At 37.1% G+C, this 17,848-nt stretch overlaps 1 long non-coding RNA gene and 1 pseudogene across 1 annotated transcript in view; both read left to right on the forward strand.

The window, feature by feature from the left end:
- Positions 1 to 17,848, forward strand: part of LOC121029716 (uncharacterized) — a 489,603-nt gene that overhangs the window by 85,069 nt on the left and 386,686 nt on the right. The window lies entirely within an intron of this gene.
- LOC121029715 (40S ribosomal protein S17-like) lies at positions 1,674 to 2,680 on the forward strand (annotated as a pseudogene).

Genomic DNA, 17,848 nt, shown 5'->3' on the forward strand with positions numbered 1-17,848 from the left:
AAACCCTCTGGATTTGTCAGTGGCCTGAGTGGCCCACCACACTGGAAATACACAGTCCCTATCACACTTGCCTAACCTGAATCAGATAATAGCATCAGAGCTCCTCAAGTGAAAGGAAAGATTTGTCTTGGTGAGGAAGGACCCTTCAATAGTCTTAAGTGTATCTTCTTTCTAGTCATTCTCTAGTATTTTTATAGAGAGTATGTAATTGGGAATTAACTTTATTGTTTGATCCATTGGTAGCAGCATATCAAAACTGGCTTTGTGACTGAATGGAATAGAGAAAGACTGAATATCCCTCACAGATGGCTATGGTGACTGAATGATTAAGGGTATTCACTTTTGAGGAAAGGATGCCCATGTTTTAATTTGGAATATAGATATTTTCTTAATGCCAGTAATGAGAGTGCTGTCGTTGCTATTGCTATTGTTTACAAAATAGTATGAATAGGAAGAAGGTTGTTCTTGGGTGGAAAAGTCAAAGATCATATTATTGCTGATAGTACATCTTGCTCCCTCAACAACCACTCCTATCACTTTCTAGCTTGTGTTCTGTATCACTCATTTTTAAGTCTTCATGCAACGCCTATCTCCTATTTTTTGAAATGTTCCCCCTCTCTGAAGTCTACAACATGTAGTCAGTATTACAGAGTTTAGTTGTTAATTACAGTCTACCTTATTTTTAAGTAATTTTACATATGTGTTTTTACCCTCTTTGAGGTCATTTTATATTAATCTGAGGATGTCATATATTCCCTTTTGTACCATGCTTAATGACCTCTGGTCTGTTTAGCTAAGAGAACTTCCATTTTCATGGTATCTTTATCTAATATTTCATATCCATTTATAATTTGGAACATAAAAAACTCAACAACTTAGTCATAACAAACCAAATACACAAGTCTTGACACCCAAATTTTGAAAGTCTGATAAAATGAAAATACATCAACATTTCTGGAAAGAGATCAAAGCACCCATTCCTCATTTTATGAAACCAACCAGCAGAGGGAGCAAAAGAGATATTTAAGTGTTCCTGTTTCTGCTTGCAGCCCTTCTACTGTAGTTGCTGTCAAGAGCTAGGCTATATTTTTAATATATATCCCCCCTAGTCCCTAGGCAGAAATTCTGTTGTATAATCACCACATGCCTGTGAAGTCAGTTCTAAGACATTCTGTTTGCACAAATTCTTCAATCTTGAGTCCCGTGAAAACCTCAAAAGCTACTGGGTGAAAAACCAGGACTAAAATTTTAGGCCTTCAAAAAAGAAAAAAACAAACAAACCCAAAACTCTATCTAGGTAGCTCAGGAACAAAGACAAAGAGAGTTTGAATGAATAAAAAGTTAGATTTTAGCTGTTAGGAAAATGATATTAATGAATTTCTGCTGTGTTTTGTATTATCGCAAACATTTCGAGAGATTTTGACACATACTCTAATGGTTTTATTAATTCAAAATAAAATTGTATTTTTTATATGATCAAGAAATAACAAAAAGAAAGTTCCTCTGAAAAGAATCTTTTATATTTGTGTGTGTGTGTGTGTGTGTGTGTGTGTGTGTGTGTAGTGCATATATACTATATATGATATATGCCTATATTCCCAAACAAAATAGATTTTAAAACATTATAGATCAAAAGAGTTTCTCATTATCCTGGATGTTTTGGTTTAGATAATTCTGTCAAGTATAATCATGAAGAATACCAAAGACTTGTGTGTGGTTTACAGTATCCATGATGAAGTTTTAAGAATGTCATTACTTGCATTCTTTGGATAAATTCAATATGAGGACTCTTTGAATGTATAAGATCTTATTTCCCAAATTGTCCCTTGAATTTAATGAAGTTATATTAAAGTACAGCCACAGGGGTGAAAAAGCAAAAAAGAAGAAAAATCTGTGATAATGCAAAGCTAATATGAGTTTAATATGAATCATTTTATTCACCTGTTGAAGAATATCAAAAGGAAAAGGAAGCATTACAGTATATTTCATTTTTTAAGAGAAGATAACTATAAATAATATCATTCATGTAGTTTCTTTTGCGTTGGGAATGTATAAATTCTTACACTAACAAAACGTAACACAAACTTTGGAAATTTCCAGATATCGTGTCATGGTGAACATCTTAATCGTTCTTATAATTCTTGACTGTTGACTGTAGGTAGAATTATATCAGATTGAGTTATTTGAATTGATCTCCAAAGACAAGTCATATGGAGCTCTTTTACCGGGGACCCAACAACATGGGCTGTGTTTGCATCAAAACCTTGAAGAAGGTGGCCCAGGTCATCACTGAGAAGTACTCCACTCTCCTGGGCAACAGCTTTCATACCAACAAGCCTCTTTGTGGGTCTATCACCATTATTCCCGGCAAGAAGCTCCACAACCAGATAGCAGGCTGTGTCACAATCTGATGGAGCAGATTCAGAGAGGCCTGGTGAGAGATTATCTGCATCAAGCTGGAGGAGAAGGAGAGACAAAGGAGAGAGAATTATGCTCCTGAGGTCATAGGCCTGGATCAGGAGATCATTCCTGACACTGAGGAATTGTAGAAGCTCTTGGACTTTGACAGAGTCTGTCCAATCTGCAGGTCACTCAGCCTACAATTGGGATGAATTTTAAAACACCACGTGGAATTGTTTGAATCTTTCTGCTGTGCTGCAATATCTTCAATAAACCTTGGGAAAGAAAAAGTCATGTGGAACTTCCCCTGACTGAGACTAATGAGATTATTTTTATGAGGGGTAGACTGGATATGTTTATGTGTGTGTGTCTGTATTGACTGGTCAACAACAGAAATAACCCTTATATTTGCCTCGTCAAGGGAGGAACAAACATTCTAACTATTGTGAAAGTCTTTTTTCCCCTTGCTGTCTATTTCTATCCTTTGGTGAATTAATTTTTATTACAATGTGGTCATTCCTTGAGCTGGAGGCATAAACTGGCAGGCTAACTGGACCTCTATGGGGGATACCTTGTCTGTCTTCTGGCTGGGTAGTTGGGTTGTGCAACTCGTGGAAAGAACAGCATTACAGCTTGAGAAGAGCACACCACTGAATGTTTTGTAAGAGCATTTGGAGAGAAACAAATAAACCGATGTTGGCATTCATTTTGTTAAAGACACTAATAAAGCAAAGTTTGAAAACTCAAAGAAAAACAGCATCTTTGACTTTAAAAGAATGTAAATCCCTAGGGAGATTTCACTGCCTAATGCTTCTTGGTAATACAGTTTAATGAAGCTCATTGTTTTAGATTGTTTTGGTCTAGTGGGTATGAATAACATTTGAGCTTGTCGAATTGACTCAAAGATTGGGAGAAGGTGCTGGAGAGGAGGCGGTCTGGTATGGTTCAGTGAGTTGGCTTGGACTAGCAGTCCAGCGATGTTCGTTCTCAACCCAATTTTATCATTCAGTAATTGCTTGTCCTTGGCCAATTCAACAGATTTGTTTCCTTATCTGCCAAATATCTTACCTCTTCTCATAGGATAATGGGATCAAATGGAGGAACTTTGAAATGCTTAGTATGCTATAAAAATAGAGCTGTCTTTATAAAAATTATTTTTTGTTATTAAAAATATTCAAGTATATCATTATGGCTATGATCATAATGCTTTTTTTAATAACAGCCTAGAATATGTAGCTTGGAAATGACAAAACTTAACTAGGATGAAGCCAAAGTGTTCTGATCTTTGGGAGTAAGGTAAAAAAATGCAGTATTCATTAGGACATTTGTGGTGGTTAGGGAGACGACCTTAGTAGGTTATCAAATTCACAACCTCTCACAATGGACCAGACTTAAGCCAATTCAATTAAAGGAGATTTTCCATTGTTTACAAAGACTACCACAGCCAGCCAGGACTCTTCCAATACAAGCAGTTTCAATATTATGCAATTCTTTCTTATGTAATTCTTAATTCTCAGGCTTCACCAGCATGGGGATAAAAATAGAATGTTATGATTGTTGCAAGTTGGTATTTCTCTGACCCAGCTCCAGTTTCACTGTGTGAGAACTCTAGACCACCCTTCCGTGTCTACTAGTTATAGCATTCTTAAAGATGTGTGTCATCTACAATCAGTGAGTTTATTCTTTTAACTACCAAATAGCATCCTATGTTCTATTTTCTTTCTCTTCTACCCTGACTCCATATATTCTGTCTACTGCCTTCTGTTAAGAAAAGTAACTGCTTTTCTGCCTATGCCACTCTATGGAGATGATTCTAGAAGTAACGGTGTCTGATGCCCAAGCTGCCAGTGCCTGTTGCTGAGTGTGTTGAAGAATCTGTCATGGCATCAGCCATCAATATCTCCTACTGTGGGGGGTAAGACTAGCCCAAATTCTGCAGTTGCCTTGTGTACTCTGTATCTGTCTGTGGTGTTCTTGTTTTTACCTGCCCTTTAGTGGATGCTCCCATGTTCTGGTGCTTAGCCCTTAGTCTGCGAGTTCTGAGGCCAGGGGAATGAGTGACTGATATTGTGCTATACTTACAGTCTTATCTTCTCTTTGATTCTGGCGCATCATCCTTGAACCGAAGATGTGTGCCTCATTCCTTTCTTTTCTTTCTTTCTTTTTTTTTTAAGTTTTACCCAAGAGGATTTTGGTCTCCTATGTAATGCTCCCAGTGACGCTCACCTCAGAGCCCTACCAGACACAGTTGAATATTGGATAGGCTTAAACTGATGCACTTACTTTCCCTGAATGTCTGAATATAATCTCTTTATTTTACTAACTTTCAGCGTTTTCCTTTGGTTGGGAGGACTCTTTCATTTTTATAGTAGTACTTTATACTCTTATGGATCGTGGACAATCCTCTCAACCATCAGTTCTGCAAAAAAAAAAAAAAAAATCAGTCTCAACTTCTTTTTAAAGTGAGAGTGTCGTTTTATCGACTTACTCATCTTTGTGGTTGTAGGTTTGAAGTCTTCAACTTATTCACAAAGTAGGACACCTTATTCTAAAATGTAACTTCTCTCTTCCACAAGGTTTCTTTGTTTGTCAAACCTAAGTGACGAGATGAAGCATTATTTATGGGGTCCTAACATAACCCCCGTTCTCAGTATGCCTAGTGTTATTGGAATCACACGAAGCGTACATGCCTTTTAAATGATGCATAAGAATGAAGTGTTATAGCAGGCTCCTGGTTTACCCTGGCTTGTAATTTCCCGAGAGATGCCAGAATTGGCCAAAGAACTTCTTTTTAAAAAGATGGAAAAAATTCCATGGAAGACAAACATAGATCACTTTAAAAATCATTTTTCTCCTATTTCTATTCAGCTCTTCAGTCCTTAAATATCAAAGCCCACTTTCTAAATGTACACATAGTGTATTTGTCCTGGAATATAATAGTAGGGATTTTGAGAATCATCTAGACATTTGACAAATGTCCGTTTGAAACAAATGATTTTATTCCTAGCTTAAAAAAATCTCAAGTAGATATCAACTCTGGATGTGTCTCTTAAAGATCATATGTCAATTTCATTAATGAATATCAGAAAACAGATTAACATGTTTTCTCAATATATTTTTTCCCTTATTTATCTTAGTGTCTTTTACAGTGATCTTATGAGATGTTCTGGGAGAGAAAGATTCCATGGTCAGTGAGTTTGGGAAAAACTTCATACCATATTCAGAGGTCCTGTAGAAAAAAAAAATCTACTTAACTCATTTAACCCATCTAGTCCCAAACAAATTTGACCACAATAACCACTTCTCTTTCTCCCTATTTAAAAGCAGGGACACATTTAACATCTTATGGAACACATTTTGATAATTATTGGTCTGTTTTAACCTTTCCAACTAACTTTTTTGACTGCATGGGTCATTTATTTCAGTTTTCCTTCCAATAAATATTTCAGGTACTTTACTGGTTTGATTGAGTCAGCTAGGAGTTTTGATACAGCCTGTTACATAGCCTAATCTTACTTATATTTTCACATGTATTTTTCAGACACGCTTCTTTGGCAAAATAAGTGTTTCAATTAGGTTTTCATCACAGGATAAGACAAATGCAGAAAGGAACTAAACTTGTATTCCTTAGGTGAGGCCTAGGCAGTTTCTTAGGACCAGACCGGTGTTGAGCCTGGCTGTCTCCTGCCTGGGAAAATACGAAATTCAGGACCTTGAATGAATGGACAGGCAGCTCAGTGAAACAATGAATTCAACAGCTGCAAGAGACTATAGACATCATCCAGTGTTAGACCCTCATTTTGTGCCAGTAATCAGAGGCCCAGATTACCAAAGCAACTGGGTTAGGTTAGGTCCCAGCTGTAGCTGAGCTGGATTTAGGCCTGGCTTTCTGAGTCTTAGTCCTCTAAAATTTCTCCTAAATTTGGAGCCTCTTAGACCTCTGGTGGAGTAGTTGGATTTGGTCTCAAATTCACCTCTGCTGTTTTCACCAAGAACAAAAATTCATAACTGTTGTCCTTGGTTTTCAAAAGCACAGCTGTTGAGTTGACGATGAATACCATGTGATTAAAAAGTTCTTTCAAATATTAAACTCCACAAAAATATTTGCAAACAAAAAAGTCTGTGTGTTGTGTTGTGTTGTGTTGTGTGTGGTGTGTGTGTGTGTGTGTGTAGGTGGTGGTGGTGGTGGTGGTGGCAGCAACGGGGTAGGTAGGGAAGGGGAATGCACATTCTAATTGACTTAACTAGGCTAGAAATACTCTTGTTCTGGTTTCCAGGAACAAAATAAAACAAGAAAAATTGTCATCCTACTCAAACAATTGTTGAATATTTGTTCTTATTCAGTTTCTCTTTTGGAGAGTTATTAAGTAGGCTGTGAAATGGGTTGGTGGTGAAAGATGAGCCGGTAGCAATTATTTCTCCATATCCTTACTGACTTGGATAACACTCACTTTTCTTTGCTATGGACAACCTAACTGAAAATGCAGATCCAATGACTAATGTCTTGGGTGTGTCAAAATGGGAGGCAGGCAGTCTTTGCAACTCATCTCTCTATTTAGCATTTCCCTCTGTTTTTAGATTAATGTTATTTTTCTCCTAACCCATCAAGCTAAGTCTTTTCACAGGAAAATACAGATTCTATTGCAATTACCTGGAGGAATCTCCACTCGAGTACTTGTTGGAAGTCCTTTGGGTTGAGCAGAGGTTTTAACAGGGAAATAAGCACTGCAGAATTATGTCCAGCTGTGTACAAATATTTATGGGAACAGTCACGGTGCCTGAAATAATTGATGCAAAGAAAACCAATTACCAAACAAGTATGGCATTGTTTGGATACAGCAGAATATTCCATGACTTCCCTCTCAATTCCTCTCCACTATGGTTGTATTTATTGAACCTCAAATAATCAGAACAAGTTATTGAAGTTGGAAAGTGGTTACCAAGAACTAGGTATGGATAATTACCATTATTTCTAAGAACAATGACTATTCTTAAAGAAAATAAAAAGATAATTATATTCTGGTCCATTTACCAACACATGACATGGTATTTGACAATTAAAACAATGAAAAAAATGACAATAAGTTGCAAGTTACTTTTCAGAAATGTCTGCATGAGAAATTGTAATTTATTAATTGCTACAGCTTTGACACAAATGAGAAAAATAGCAGTAAAATATATGAGGGGAATAGTATGTATTTTATTTAAAATGGTAGTTTGGAGTTCATATGGGTTTACATATCTCTTATGGTAAGTCTAGCTCCCAGGGATTCAGAGCCCAGAGGTTGGGAAAAGTGGATTTTAGCATAAAAACGAGACTTCACACAACCTTCATATAATTTTGCTGGCTTTATAACCTCCCCTTCTGGAACTCTGTAGAATGACCTCTTGGTGAAAGCCACTTTAAACTGTCCTTTCTCAGTCACCCTTCCCTGCATTTCACTACCTCACTACTCCTCAGCTGCTCACGACGTGTCAGAGAACTATCGATTCTGTCTCCTCAGCGTCTCACAAATCTGTTTGGGAGACCGGATTTGTAACACCCCTCTTGCTATTTCCCCTTCCTTCATTCTGGATTTATTTAATCTCTCTTTACAACAGCTACCAGAGCAATGAGTCTATAATAGTAAAGTGCATTGAATGGTTGCTATATGCCAGGCACTTAACGTCCATCAGGCCATTTAATTCTCATAGTAATATCATTACTCCATTCTGTTAGGTAAGGAAATTATGGCTGAGAAAAGCCTAGTTGCCCTCAGGTCACACAGCAGGGAGAGTCAGGGCCGGGAGTTGAACCCTCAAGGGTCTGAAATGCAGGTTGCCTTCTAACTATTACACTATGTTGCTTCTTTAAGCCAATCAGATCATGTTACCATTTGTGTTAATTCTGATGTTCCTGTCACTCATGAAATTGTCAGTTTTGGAAGGCAATAATTTTTTTAGCATACTCTTATTCTGCAGAGTGGAACAATAAGGAAAAAAACTATGTAATGCAATTTTTAATGGCTGTTTTATGGTATTGACTGTTAATTAAGCCCATCCCTAAATGAAAAAGTGTTTCAGGGGTGCAGGGAGACAATGAATGGATTGATTTGTAGGTTAGAGGTGTGTGAGTGTTAGAGAGGTTTGGGTCTTTAATTAACTGTGGTTGCTTAATTCAGTTGATTAAAAGCACCATATGAATGAAGTCACGTTTGTGGATTCAGTTCCTGTGTGGGCCAGTTAATTTAGTCATCCTCACACCCTTAACCTCAGCCCACCTCCTTGCTAATGTGGACCATTAGCTGAAAGCAAAGGACAGTGTGAGTGGAAAAGTGCAAATGTCTTCTCAGACTTGGACAAAATTACCCAGCATGCATGTCCTATTGACATTGGCAGAGAAGCAGGGCACATTATTAATTCTCTGATTGTTTTCATTTCTCCTGAAAAATTCATTATGTGACAAAATGCCATAAATCAAGAAACTATAGAGATATCTCCAGTTTTACAAAGAAAAATACATTTACTTATCTAGATAGGAATGGTTAATAACTACTTGAGCATTTTCACTTGAGGTGTTCTCATGTCTCTTTCTTAAATTCCTTTCACCAAAGGTGAATGGTGGTGATTGATGTTATGATGTTCATTTTCATATACTTGAAGTAGGGCTGTCATAATTGGAGAAAAATAAAGGAAACACAGCTTAATATTTTCAGACCCTTTTTATTCCTTTCCAACTAAAGTAATAAATAGCCCATATAAACAGACCACCCCCACCTTTGAGGTGTGATAACTTAAAGTCTATTTAAGTTCCTTTTTACAAATTGTATTATCATTCTGCTCAACTATCATGAAAGAACTATTCTTTTCTTTGTGATATTATCTGATAAGGGCGAATGAGGGTACTTCATTTATTTATTTATTTTATTTTTGAATTTCTATAAAATAAGTATATATTTATTGGGCACTAGTGCCTGGAGATACAATTGTAAGCAAAAGGGGACATGGTCCTTTCTTCCTAGAGGCTTAGCATACAGTGGGGATGATAGACATCGGTTAAATCATAGCTTATTACATATATTTTGAGTATGTCTATGTACCAGATAATTTTGCAAGCACTGAGGATATACAGATAAAAAGACCTGCAAATATCCCTTGCCTCAGTGAGCTTATCTTATTATGAAGAAGTCTATAAGCAAACAAAAGTAAGTAAAAACAATTAAAGATGCTATATGATAATAAGTGCTATAGGGAAAGTCAAAGCAGGAGGGTTACATGAAGAGGGGTGGGGTGTATGAGTGCACTTTTAAATAAGGTGGTTGGTAAGGCTCCACTGAAAATGGTATTTGAACAAAGAACAGAAGGAGGTGAGGGCAAGAGTCCTATTTCTAGGGAAAGAGAGAAGAACAAGGGCAAGGTCCTGAGGCACGAAGGTGCCTGGTGTGTTCTTCAAACATCAAGAAGGCTAGAGAGGTTGAAGAAGAGGGATCAAGGCAACAACTAGCATCAGGTGAAGTCACAGATGTAATGGGAGGCCATAGCATGTGGGCCCTTAGTGGGACATGTAGGGAGGGAGACCAGGAGCCACTGAGAGTTTTATGATTTGGTTTAGATTTTAATAAGATCATTCTGGCTGCCAGTTAAGGATAGATGACTGAGAGGCAAGAGGAGAAGGGAGGAACATCTGTGATCCAGATAAGAGGTGACGGTGAATTGGACCCAGAAGGACAGTGGTGAGGTGGTAAGAATTGGTTGGTTTCCATATATGTATTTTGTTACTCCTAATAACTAGTACAATATTTACATTTTGGGGCAAAAATATATATCACACCAAATAATATTCTAGCATATTTTTTATAATGTTTGAAAGAAAAAAAAGAATCCATCACTTATCAGCAGACCATTCACATTATACTATCCTATTGAAAACCACCCGATAGGTTCTCACTCTATTTATACTAAATTGGAAACCTTACAATGACTTAGAAGACCAACTTGATCTAGTGTACTATCCAATATGGTAGCTTCTAGCCACGTGTGACTTTGGAGCACTTGGATTAAGTCTAGTCAAAAAGGAAATGTGTTATATATATGAAATCTACAAGAGATTTAAAATCTTAGGAAATAAGAATGTAAAATATGTTATTGATAATTTTCATACAGTGGTTATGGACTAAAAGTTAATGTATTGGAATTATAGTGGAAATATAGTACTAATATTAATTTTATCTGCTTCTTATTACTTTTTAAAAATGTCGATGTCTAAAGGGGCGCCATGGTGGCTCAGCATCCAACTTCGGCTCAGGTCGTGATCTCATGGTTTGTGTGCTTGAGCCCCTTGTTGGGCTCCACACTGGCAGTCTCTCTCTCTCTCTCTTTATCTCTCTCTCTCTCTCTCTCTCTCTCTCTCTCTCTCTCTCAAAAATAAAATACAAAAATGTGATGACTAGGACATTTAAATTTCAAATGTGGCTGAAATTTTTTGGCTCACATTATGTTTCTGTTGAACAGTGGTGGTTTAAATTTTCTTTTTCTGACTTTAGCTCAAACTATTTTCCTTGTTCACTATGTTCCAGTTACACTGGGCTTCTTTGAGATCCTTGAACTTGCCAGGCTCATTCCTGCCTCAGGGTCTCCTTATTTCCCTTTCCTGAAATGCAGTTCCCTTAGGACTTCCCTTATTTCTCTGTATTATTCATGTTTTAGCTCAAATGTCACTTCTTAGACAAGTATTTGCTGACTATTCCCACTAAATATCTGTTAACTCAATCTCATTTCCTTTGTAATAGTCTGTATTATTTATTCCTGGATGAAATTTGTTTTGTTATTTGTTGTCTATCATCCTCTGGAATGTGTGATATGTGGAAGATAAGTTCTTAATTATTTTGCTTACCACTATACCTCCAGAAGAATAGTGTTTGGCATATATTAGGTGCTTGTTAAATGAATGAAAGTTAATCTCTGTGCATAAAAGGAATTCAGTGCTACAAATTAATCGATGAACAGATAGTTGGCCCTTGACTGGGAAAGTCACAGAAGTTTTACTAAGAAGTGGACACTGAACTGAAAGCTAGAGAATGAGTTAGGGATAACTAGGGGATGAAGAGAGGGAGGTGCAACCGCAGGTGGAAGGAATAGAAGGAGGGAAAAACTCAGTGATGGATAAGTGATTTGACAAAAAGTAAAGGGCCACCATGGGACAAAAGTTAAAAAAAAAAGGTCACTGTGATTAGGGGAGATGAGTACATACATCTAGCAAGGGTAAGGTGAGAGATTCTAACCTTGGACTGTCTGACTGCAAAACTGTTAACTCTATAATATTTTATGTTGCCTCTAATACCCACAAACTTGATATTTATGAAAAAAATACTTGCTAAGTTTTGGAGTTTTGGGTCTTTGGCTTTTCAACAATTAGGGAATTTGGTTGACAGCAGTAAAAGCAGCAGTTTAAATAAGATGGAATTTTGTTGAAAGTAAATTGGGTAGCTCATGAAAGCAATAGGACACTGGAGCACTGGGCTTGGAAAATGGGCAGGCCCCAAGGGAGAACAGTAGGACTCAAGATAATTCCATAGCAATGTTCAGGACATCACCAGTTGTGCTGTTTCACTGAAGAGCAGCTTCCATGACTCAGCTCTGCTATTCCTGGATACTTGCTGCCCTGTGCATATACTTTCAACTCTGCCAAACTCATAATGAGTAATCTATGACATTTCTGAGGCTTTGGGTTATGACCTCCATATTCCAAGTCCTAGCTGGAAGTAACTGATTGGCTGAGCCTATGTACTGGTTGTCTGGGATCTGAAAAAAGTCTTCCTGGCTTCCATATTGGGAGGTGATGCCTGATTCCCATTTGTTTTATGATAAACATCAGATAGAAAATGTGTTGCTTGCTGGGCTTCCAAGATGACAGGTATTCACCACAGCCCACTGCTTTGGTGGTCCCAGTCAAATTACAAATTTTATTTTATTTTTTAATTTTTTTGCTTACAACTTCTTGTACCCCATCCAAAGGCTTTTGCCTAACTTAATACAATTTGGGTTATGTGGTCATATATATCTCATGGCCAAGGCCAGTTAAAATGCATGAGCATTTTCTTAGAATAATATTTGCTGAGTAGTTCACAAAATTGATGGGAACCCTGAAGAACTAGACTTGGAAAGTGACCAGATACAAAAGGGCACAAAACCCACCAAGAATATGGCCATAGGAGTAGGCTGTGATCCCAATACTGGTGCCACCAACAATGGCCACAGACTGCAACCACCTCTAGATCCTTCTCCCCTGGGAAACTCACCATTATGGCATAGGACTTTTAATTCAGCACCAGGCACTACAAATAATGCAGACTGTGTCATCGCTGTTAGTCACTTGTAGCAGAGTAAAGTCCCAAGTTTGAGTATCTGACTTATCAAGCTAAGGAGCTGAGAAAGGGAATATCTTAAACTTTGGCTTCTTTAGTCAGTTCGGGATTCCCTCAAATATGTGAATATCTGGGCAATCCAAAATGATAAATGTCCACAGTAGCATATTTTTCTGTGTATCAATATTTACAGAATTTTAAAAAGTTTAAATTATTATCTTTTCCTTGTATTTTATGTCATTTTGTTGAAAATAAAATATTTCTGAATCTGAATCTATGAATTGAATGTGAATTTTTTATATTTAAATAATATTTGCCTAGTTATTTTCTCAATAGTAAATACTTTTCAAAATAGTAAGTACTTTTCAAAACTTTATATAAAAAGATTGCTTTCAATATTTTGAGAAAAAATTCTTTTTAGAATTGCCATGTTCACTTTCTCCCAGCATTAGGTTAGAGATTTTAAGCTCAAGTACACTTTTCCTAAAACAAACAACTACCAATACATGGTTGCTTAATAATTACATCGATAACTTAAACCAGCTTTTATTTTAAGTAAGAGTAAGTGGCTTATCAAATTTTGGTGTGGCATCTGCATGTTCAAATATAATATAGGGTTGTAATTTAGCTCATAGTCTTGAAAAAGTAAGCAAAATAATAATCTGATCTTTAAAGAAAGCATATTTTACCATAGCTGACATACTTTTCACTCCTTATACCATCAGAAATTGTGGTGAACAAATAAAATATAATTGTTGAATGGTTTTATTGGAACATCTTACGTATTGGATCACTATAAGAATGAAATTGATATTTAATGTGAAAATATATTTAAAAGTTCCACGTTCTATTTGTCCATTTGTGTTGTAACTGTAGTGCCATATAGTCATCAAAAGGATTTTTAAATGTTTTTATTTATTTTTCTGTTATAAATGTAGTATATATTAGTATAGAAGTTTAGAAAATGCAGGAAAGGAATGAGACAAATTTAAAAATCAGTTATGATCCTGCCTTTCAGAAATAACCACTGTTGACATTTTGATGTATTACTTTTCAGTTTTTTTTTCTGTGTCTACATTTACATATGTGTGCATGTATCTGTGTGTTTTATCGTGTACGTTACTTAACCTGCTTTTTTTCCCCACAGGATGTGTATAATGATATGGTTGTGAAGCAAGAAAGGGGCTTTGGATATATTCAAAAATTACATTATAAATGCTGACTTTTTAAATTTTAGAAGCAAATTTTTATGTGGCCTTGCCTGTTGTAAGGATATATGAGTGAAATTCATCACAGAGCCTTCTTGGCAAGACCTATCCCTGGGTCATTCAGAGGCTGTGCTCCTCAGTTACAGCTTGTCTGTTTCCTGGAAGTCCTCAGATCCTTGTCTGTGATACCAAAATATCTGCTTCTTGCAACACCATACCTCATCATTTGCCAACACAATCTGTTGTAATGAACTTGTATTTTTTTCCTTGTGTTCTTCACACTTTCTGCAACACCCCCTTCCCCCCCCCCCCCCCCGCCACCAACCCCAAATTAAAGGCATTTGATTTTGGCTTCAAGTTAATTTTCCACATACTTTATCCCAGTGATTTCTGACTATATTCAGTGGTGAGAGCACTGGATTGTTTGATTTCATTCTTGATCACACTTTAAAAATTTTTTTTTTAACGTTTATTTATTTTTGAGACAGAGAGAGACAGAGCATGAACAGGGGAGGGGCAGAGAGAGAGGGAGACACAGAATCTGAAACAGGCTCCAGGCTCTGAGCTGTCAGCACAGAGCCCGACGCGGGGCTCGAACTCACGGACCGTGAGATCATGACCGGAGCCGAAGTCGGACGCTTAACCGACCAAGCCACCCAGGCGCCCCTTGATCACACTTTAGAAGGATAGATCATTTAACTGTTTTGAGCCTCAGGTTCCTCATGATTAAAATGAGGATTTGGGTTATATACTCCTTAAGGTTTTTTTCCATAGCAAACATGGAATGCCTGTGTGTCTATAAAAGCAGTATGAAAGAGTGGAAAGAGCATGGGCTCTGCATCAAAGAAACATTGGTGCAAATCTTGGAGCTCTGTGACTTTGGCTTTGCTGCTTAGTGTTTCCAAACTTGTGTTTTCTTTTTCATTTGTTTTTCCTTTGCTCCTTTGATTGAATGAATTACACTGCTCTATCTTCGAGTTTGCTGATCCTTTCTCTCCTTCATTTTGTCCGTTGTTGAATCCTTCTCTTGAATTTTTCAGTACAGTTATTCTTCACTGTGTATTTTTATTTGGTATTTTCTTATATTTTCTGTCTCTGTTGAAATTCTTACTTTGTTCATGTATTGTTCTCCTGATCCTGGTGCACATCTTTATGGCCATTATTTTGAAAACTTTATAAGGTAAATTGCTTATCTTCATTTCATTAAGGTCTGTTTCTGGGGTTTTATGTTGTTCTTTTGTTTGGAACGTATTCCTCTATTTATTTATTTTCCTTGACTCCCTGTATTGGTGTCTGAGCATTAGATAAAACAGCCACCCCTCTCAGACTTGATGGTATGGTTTCGTGTAAGAGATGAACTTTATCATTCAGCTAGACCCTAGCTCTTCGTTGTCCCTCAAACCTTTGTGATTGTCCAAGCTTCCTTCCTTGTTCTTGTGGCTCTCAGTTGAGAGTGTCCTAAGATCTGTCAATGTCCCAAAGGGGAGAATCTCAGTTAATACCTCTATGTAGGCTGATTGGAAACCAGACCTTTAGGCTGTAGCTTTAAAAGTATGCAAATAGACCTCTTTTAGGAAGGACTGGCAGCTGGATGTTTCTGTCTGTTCCCTCTGTGCTGAAACCCTGGGGGATAGTCATGATAAGTCCTCCAGAGTCTATTAAGAACTGTTTCTTTGTGGATCTTGTGGATACAAGCCCCGTTGGCTTTCAGATCTAGGTGTTTTGGGGACCTGTCCCTCAGGTGGAAGTCTTAAAGGGTAGCTGTACCCTTCACTCCTCGGGGAGAAGCTGGGCGTTTTAAGTTTCCTCCCAATTGCATGCTGCTGTTCTGGGGGTGAGGTTTATGGCAAGAGTGAGCCTCTGTCTTTCCTACCCATTTTAATGTGGATTTTTTTTCTTGTTCACTCATTGTATAGCAAGTCACTCAGCTAGTTTCTGGATTTCTTTCAGAAGGAATTGTTCCATGTACAGCTGTGGATTCAGTATGTTTATTGGAGGAAGTGAGTTCAGGAGCCTCCTAGGTCATCATCTTGGACCAGAACTCCCCAGGATTGTATTTTCTTATATATCAAAAAAGGATATAGAAATGATTGTGTTGGCTACATGTAACAGAACTCTGACTATAATGGCTTGAACAAGCAAGGGATTTACTTTCTTCATTTACGCTCAAAGTTGTTGTGTTTGCTCCTTCATCTTAATCATTATCCTGGGTTGCTTCTACTTTTCTGCTCCACTATCCTTAGTGTATGGTTTTCTTTATGAGTGCACCACCAAGCATAATATCCATATTCTAGACAAGAAGAAGGGGAGGATGGGGTTCAAAGGGACATGACAGATTCATTTTCATGAAGAAAACAATCTAACAGGTTTCCACTTCCACATATTTTCTTAGTGCTGTGACACAAAGTTATCCCCAACTACGAGGAATCTAGGACATTGTAGTTTTGCTGAATGTGTTGACATCCTGAATATAATTCAAATTTTTCTATTAAGTAAGAAGACGAGAATAGATAATTGGTAGGCAACATTGGTGTCTGCAACTGAGAAAACTGAACTTTCTTACATTGTTAGGAGGCCATATGAGATGATACATGTGAACATATAGGATACATATGCTTAAATAATAAATACTTCCTGTTTTGTGGTTATTACTATTTTATGCTGAAGCGACTATTCGCACTGATCATGAAAAAGGTGCTTGTGTAATTTAATTATTATTACACTTAAAAATATAGATGTATTAAGAATGTAAGAAGTGTCTATTTCTCAGCTCTTTTGCATAAATTCTGTTTTGTTATCCAGTGTAGCTTTAAAGTTATTTTAACTGGACCTATTAGCTAATAAAAAATAAAAATAAATAAGTAAATACAAAAATATGTGTTTAGCTCTTCGGAATGTGAAAAATATAAATGAATGGTAAAACCAGATTAACATGGGGAAATACTTAATACTTTTAGGAGTCTTACTATGGGAGAAAATCCCATCAGGTAGAAAAAGTGACCTCTTATGTAGTGTGGTTCAAAAGGAAATTGGAAAACAAAATTTTCTTTGCAAGTGCATCATCCTTGCCCCAGTGATTCCCCCTAGTCCTTTTATGAATCTGCCACATGCCTGAAATGCCTATGGTCAGAATCACTATGAGACTATATTTCCATAAGGGTCTTTCTAAAATGTGTTATCTGGAAGGAAATTTTTACTGAGACATTAGCAATCTATGTATATTTTAAATCTTACCAGCAATTGTAGCGGGTTGGGAAAATGATGATTTGAAACTTAGGGGGAAGTCAGCAGTATGAGGAGATTAAGAGGGACCAAAGGAGGGCAGGTTAGGATTGGAAAGGTCAAACACCATAGAAGATGTAGGTCTGTCTCTTCTTTTAGTGCATCAACAGGCAATACTAACACTGAAGAAGTTCATCCCATCACTTAGGGTTCATAGAGTAGAAAGGATGCATGACTTCAGTTGAACTCAAGGACTCTGATATTTGACAGGAGCTGTGCACAACTCCACGAAATTCTCACAGCGACACCAGATATGACTAGTAATACCTCTAACTTCTTAGAGCCTTAACCAATGCCCTCCCTCTACCCTTGCCATTGCAGTAAACACTGCAGAGGTGGGAATGTCTCATGGTTCTGTGAATGTCTTTGTGATAATCAGAAGGTATCCTTTAGACTACCCGAATGTTCACATGAAGGAAATTTCTTCAGGTCGGTTGAGATAGAAAGAGGTAGCTTCTTTTAACTAGACTGTTCAGTGTTTTACTTGCAATCCACTATGTTGCAGTAGCATTACTTTGCATGGTCAGGGGAGCGGAAGCAATATTGAGGGGGTCATATAATTTATTAGCTTAAATGACACTTTGTTTTATAAATCATCTGGCTTGATTTAGTTAG

This window comes from Herpailurus yagouaroundi, unplaced genomic scaffold (genome assembly GCF_014898765.1).
Source record: "Herpailurus yagouaroundi ecotype Mexico unplaced genomic scaffold, PumYag 139, whole genome shotgun sequence".
In the NCBI taxonomy this organism is placed as follows: Eukaryota; Metazoa; Chordata; class Mammalia; order Carnivora; family Felidae; genus Herpailurus; species Herpailurus yagouaroundi.